The sequence below is a fragment of the Anopheles moucheti genome (assembly GCF_943734755.1).
Source record: "Anopheles moucheti chromosome X unlocalized genomic scaffold, idAnoMoucSN_F20_07 X_unloc_42, whole genome shotgun sequence".
NCBI classification, from domain to species: domain Eukaryota; kingdom Metazoa; phylum Arthropoda; class Insecta; order Diptera; family Culicidae; genus Anopheles; species Anopheles moucheti.
The window spans coordinates 27,501-33,922 of NW_026453551.1; the positions used below are offsets into that span (position 1 = coordinate 27,501).

Consider the following 6,422-nt stretch of genomic DNA (forward strand, 5'->3'; position numbering starts at 1 on the left):
TCTTCATCGATCCATGAGCCGAGTGATCCCCTGCCTAGGGTTTTGGTATGTTCAACTGTCTCCTATGTTTTCGTTATGCGCTAGGTGCATCTCTCACAACTTAAGTTCCCCGGACAGCGTAACCGTGCACCTCTCGGTTCCTTCGAAGCCGTCCAGGGTGGACAAGGATGACCATTGGTCTTCCTTCCCATTGATCGACGCGCGATGTGGGCGGCATCGGCGCGATCTTGCACAACTTTCGTTCTCTTGATTAGGTTCTCTCTCGCTCGAGGCCAGTGTTTAAATATGTTCTAGTGGGTCTTTACCTTCGCCCATGTGTCACACACTTTACGCGTTCGATGGCTGCCATTGGGAGTGTGCGCACAGGTACGAAGGCCACTGGCCTACGGTCGCGCACGCTCAATATCGTAGTATAGACACACCTCTCTCGCGGGTCTAATTGGCGTGCGCGGCCCCCAAAAGGTAACATAGCAGTTTGTTCTGCTGATACCGTGTTTCTCTATCTCTCTAACCAACTCACACAACAACATATATGTATTGATCGGTAATGATCCTTCCGCAGGTTCACCTACGGAAACCTTGTTACGACTTTTACTTCCTCTAAATCATCAAGTTCGGTCAACTTCGGCCATGCCAGCTGCAGCTCACGAAGGAACCGCGGAAGGTGTGCCTCCAGAGACCTCACTAAATAATCCATCGGTAGTAGCGACGGGCGGTGTGTACAAAGGGCAGGGACGTAATCAGCGCTAGCTAATGACTAGCACTTACTAGAAATTCCAGGTTCATGGGGACCGTTGCAGTCCCCAATCCCAACTAAATGAGCATTTGGGTGATTTCCCGTTCCTCTCGGAATGGGGGCGCCAATTGGCGAGAACACGCTGCTGCTCACATTGTAGCACGCGTGCAGCCCAGAACATCTAAGGGCATCACGGACCTGTTATCGCTCATTCTCACCTTGCTAAACACAAGTTGTCCCGCTAAGCAGGGCAAACGTGGCCGACGACCGCCCGTGAAGGGGCCGCCGGCCTTGACGTCAGGTGCGCCCGGAGGTGCACTGCTGACAGCGTTCTAGTTAGCTTGTTTGAGTCGCGTTCGTTATCGGAATTAACCAGACAAATCATTCCACGAACTAAGAACGGCCATGCACCACTACCCTTAAATTTGAGAAAGAGCTCTCAATCTGTCTTACCTCGATAAGTTCGGACCTGGTAAATTTTCCCGTGTTGAGTCAAATTAAGCCGCAAGCTCCACTTCGTTTTTTTTTTTTTTTTTTTTTTTTTTTAAACAATTGCAGGTTTTATTGTACAAAAATACCTTATAAACCTACCCTCTTGACGTAGGACGTCGCCCGCCAGGGATTTTGTCCTACGTCGTTGCGAACCCTTTCGGATATCTCTTCGCGATTTATTTATTCAATTTTCCGTATCTTAACCCGCATTTTAAAGGCGTACGCATACTGAGTCCGCGTGACTCTCTCTTTCTTTCCCCTCTCGGAGATCTCAAGAAGTCAACCCGACATCTATCGATCTGACCATTCCGCCTCGCTGGCGGCAGCCTCCTCCGCGGGTGTCCATCGTCGGCCTGCAGCCAAAGCACGACGGCGCCTTTCGTTTTCGCGTCTGTTCCGCCGAGACCTTATCAGGTCCGCCTCCGTAGGCGCGGTCCGACGGCGGCGCGTCGTCGAGGGTCCCTCAGCCTGGACCCGAGCTCGCCATGCGCGCTGCATGAATAGACGCCGCTCATGGCGAATTCTAACCGTTTCAGGGGAAGGTGGTCCCCCTCTGCTACGCCTAGGTATGGGAGGAGGAGCTAGGCCCGCTCGCTCCGCCTCTACTGCCGTCCGCAGTATCTCGTCATCTCGGGCGGCCAGTGCTGCTGCGACGTCCGCAGCCAGTCGCACTCGCGCCCGATCCTCCGCTCTGCCGCGAAGCCGTCGGTTGCGGGCAGATCGCTGACGCGCTGCTCGCGCCTCGTTCACGCGCCGCGTGATGTCTTCGATGATGACGTCGTCCATCTCCTCACCGAAGAGTGCGGCCACACTTTCGAGGACCACTTCCTCGTCCTCGGCGAAAGCCGCTTCCGTTCGACCATTGGTGAGCGCTTCCTCATCGCGCCACAGCTGTTGAAGCACTGTGGTGATGGTCTTTGCTGCTTTCTGAATGCGGTCCCACCACTCCGCACTCTCCAGCAGCTTCTCTGCGATGTTGTTAAGCTGGACCGACTCGGGTGTCCCCCAGCCCAGCAGCTCACGTCGGATCTCCTCAAACACGGGGCACTCGAACAAGACGTGGGCCACCGACTCGACCGACCCCACGCACCGTGGACACTCCGGAGACGAAGCGAAGCCGCAGACGTGCAGGTACTCCCGGAAGAATCCGTGTCCGGAGAGCACCTGCGAAAGGTGGAAGTCCACCTTCCCGTGCTTTCGTCCCGTCCACCGGTGCAGGTCGGGAATCATCCCGTGCGCCCACGTCAAGTAGCGGCTGGCCGATGGTGTTGCCGCCGCACGGTCCCAGGCGTCCTGCCATTGCAGCATCGTGGCTGCTCGCTCCGCCGCTCGTACCTCCTTCCTGCTGGCGCCAGGCTCGACCAGCAGCCTGCTGTGGCACCTTGCGTCCTCGTTGACGACCAGCCAGTACGGCACCAAACCAGCCATCACCACTGACACCTCGTAGGATACCGAGCGGAACGAACTCGATACCCCACGTGCCAGTGGCTTCTGGACCTGGGCCAGTCGTCTTCGGCACCACTGCATGTCTGTCGCCTTAGCCCAGATGGGCGAGGCGTACCGGATCACCGACTCAGCGACTCCTGCCAGCAACCGCCGCTTGGCCACCTGGGGGCCGCTGTGGTTCCTCATCACCGAGGTAACCGCCGCCACCGCACGGAGGGCCTTGTCCGCGGCCGCTTCCACGTGCGGTTTCCACGAGAGTTTCTCGTGGAGTTGTACCCCCAGGTAGCGTATCGATCGCTTTGACGTGCAGACCACTTCGCCGACGCGCACAGGAATTTCCAAACGTCCTCGACGCAGACTCGATATCAGAACCACCTCGGTTTTGTGGGGGGCGAGACTAAGGTGACGTGCCTCGAGCCACCCCATCACCGCGTCGATCGCAGCCTCCGCGACCGTCGCCGACTCCTCGGGTGTGCAGCCCTCGGCCAGGATGGCGATGTCATCGGCAAAGCCGACGATGGTGGCCCCTTCAGGGAGCTGGATCCGCAGAACGCCGTCGTACATAACGTTCCACAGAGTCGGGCCAAGGATTGACCCCTGTGGAACGCCTGCCGTCACCCGACGTGACACCGGGCCGTCGTGGGTGTCGTACACCAGCTCCCTGTCGGTGAAATAGTCGCGGAGCAGGAGTTGCAGCTGCGCTGGAACCTCCTTCTCACGCAGGGCCATCGCTATCGCCTGCCAGCTGGCGGTGTTAAAGGCGTTTCTGACGTCCAACGCCACAACCAGCAGACAGCGCTTATCCCGGTTGTTAGTCCGTCCGTAGGACATCGCGCGCTCGCCTGCTTCCACCACCAGCTGGATCGCCTGCAGGGTGCTCCGCTGCTTCCGGAAACCGAACTGGTTCTCGGCCAGCCGAGGTGCCTCCGGATCCTCCAGGTGCTCGTTGAGTCTGTCCAGCGTAGTCCTCTCGAAGACCTTCGCCGGATTGTCGATCAAGCAGATCGGGCGGCAGGACGAGGCTTCGCCCGGCGGCTTACCCGGCTTAGGCAACAGCACCAGCTTCTGCCTTTTCCATTCGCGTGGTATTTCGCCGGTGTCCAAGCAGCGCTGGTAGACACCAGCGAATGGCTCCGGATACTTCCGGATGGCAGCCGTTACCGCAGCGTTCGGTACTCCATCGAGGCCAGGCGCCTTCCGCGGATGCAGCTCGCTCGCTATCGCCTGGAGCTCCGCGCAGCTGATCGGACGGACCGGAGTGTCCCCTTCCGAAGGCGTGACGTCCGGCCACTCGACCGGGGGATGCTCCGGAAACAGCTCCTCGACGATCCGCTGCAACACCGCTGGATCGCGTTCACGCGCCGTCCAGCTGCCCCGAAACCGAAGAAGCACTTGCCGGAACCACTGTCCCGTCTCATCTGCAGCCAGGGCCTGCAGCCACTCATCGAACTGGCGCTGCTTGCTGGCCTTAATTGCCACCCTTAAGGCAGCACGCGCCTCCTGATGTTCCTCTGAAGCCAGTTCGGCGGACGTCTCGTCGAGGGCCAATGACTGTCGCTCCCGAGCCAACCGGCAGCGCTCGGTCAGCTCCTCGATATCCGGAGTCCACCAATATGTGTTGCAGTTCCTCCTCTGCTGCTGCGACTGCCCAATCCTCGCCATGGTAGCGTCGCAGGCCTCCGTAAGCACCATCCCCAGGCTTGCCGCATCGGTCACCCGATCGGCAAAACGGGTCGCCTCAAGTGCCAGCTCGAAAGTACGGGGGCAAAACTGGCGAGTTCGCCAGCGAGTACCCGCCTCCCGTACTTCGACACCTTCCTGCTGATGAATGCCCCGTCCGGGCCGCTGACCTGTACGATGCTGTTGCCCGACCGCAAACCGAATATAGCGGTGGTCGCTATAGGAGTAGCGGTCTAGCGTCCGCCAGGAGCTGATGTCCTCCGCTGCTCCATCCGATCGGCAGAGCGTTGGACTCGCGAAGGCGACGTCCACTCTGCTGGGCCGAGCCACGCCGTTCCCCAGGAATGTCGGCTCCGTGCCGCGGTTGAGGACCTCCAATCCTAGGCTGGTAACCGTCTGAAGGAGCGCCTCACCCTTAAAGTTGGCCCGCTCGCTCCCCCAGGCCCCATGCCACGCGTTGAAGTCACCAGCTATCAGCACGCAAGGGTGGCCTCGCGCAAGTACCTCCAGCCGGTCCATCTGCTGCTCGAACTCCGGGAGGCCGATCGATGGCGGAATATAGCAGCAGATGACAACGATGCCCGCCACCTCGGCAGCTACGATGCCCGGATGCTGCACGCTCCTCACCCGCTGTATGGGAAACCGTTGGCCACTGGTGACGATCGCGGCCTTCAGTGCGTCGTCGGATGCCCAGTTCCCATTGTTGGCCGGCACAGCATAGAGCTCCGTGATGAGCATCACGTCTGCTCCCTCCTCCCTCATCCGCTGGAGCGCAAGATCCTGAGCGCTCCTGCTCTTACCGATATTTATCTGGAGCACTTCTATCATCATCGTGTGGCTGCAGCTTTGCACGAAGCTGCGGCAATCGAGTGCGGGCCGCCACACTTCAAACAGCGAGCCTCGCCAGTGCAGCTCGCTGCCTTGTGGCCTTCCGCGCCACACCGGATACACGCTTTGCTGCGGTCCTCTCCCGAGCACTGCCCGGCGAAGTGGCCGCGCTCCAAACATCGGAAGCACCGCTTCTCCTCCAGCGACGCTTTCGGGACCTCCCACACCCAACAGGAGGTGTGTCCTAGGAGCAGGCGCTTCCCAGCCAGATGCTCCGCATCCGACCGGGGCAGACGAACGCGAGCACGCTTCGTGCCGTCTCGCCGCTCCCACATGTCGAAGGTGGCCTCGGAATGCTCCTTGCCGAGAGCCGTCAACACCGCCCGACGCAGCTGGTCCTCGCTCGCCAAGGAGTCGATGTTTGTTATGAGCACCATCGACATCTCCGTACGCACGGACGCCGCACCCTTGTCTCCGATGGCTTGCCGGATACGCTGGCACAGCTCGGCGCTGTCGGCATCACGGCTCAGCGGCAGCCGCAAGGTGTCTTTCGGCGTTCGCTTGCCGACGCCGATCTTCTCCTGCATGCCGTCGAGATGCGAGCTCGTACGAATCGCCCTATACATGTCGAGGTAGCTGACGCCCTCCGCTGGCATCACCTCGATGGTGTCGGGCCGCTTCCGCGACTTCTTCACTGCAGCTGGCATCGTGCGTGGCTGCTGCTTACTCTGCTTTCGCAGCAACTGGCCCTGCAAATGCCACTGTTGTTGTTGTTGCTGGGGCTGCCCAGCCGAACGCTGTCCGCTCTGATGTTGCTGCGGACGTTGCTGCTGTTGCCGCTGCGGCTGCTGCCGTTGCGGGAGCTGCGGCCACTGCTGCTGATGCTGCTGAGCCGGCTGCTGGCGTGCCGACTTACGGCGCACCACCTCGGCCCAGGAGCCGCCTTCCTGGTCCGGAGACGGCACCACCGTAGCCGTCACCGCACCCTCTCGCTGTTGTGCCAGCTGCTGCTGCTGCTGCTGCTGCTGTTGCTGCTGCGACTGCGCAACAACCAGTTGCGTAAGGAGCCCAGAGACCATCTCCCGCTCCTTACGGTTCTCCTCTCGCAGATGGAGCACCTCCTGGCGATGGCACTCCTGCATCGCCGCGAGGTCTTTCCTATATTGCTCAGCTTGCTCCGTCAGCTGAACACGGAGGAGGGATAGCTCGTCCTCCAAACGCTCGATGAGCCTCTCCATCG

General features: G+C 60.2%; 1 non-coding gene across 1 annotated transcript in view; it reads right to left on the reverse strand.

The window, feature by feature from the left end:
* The window catches only part of LOC128308547 (5.8S ribosomal RNA), a 158-nt gene extending 116 nt beyond the window's left edge, over positions 1–42 (reverse strand). The window contains exon 1 of the ribosomal RNA XR_008288372.1: positions 1–42. This exon is cut by the window's left edge and continues 116 nt beyond it. This is a non-coding gene — a ribosomal RNA (5.8S ribosomal RNA).
* Positions 43–6,422: the final 6,380 nt, after the last annotated feature.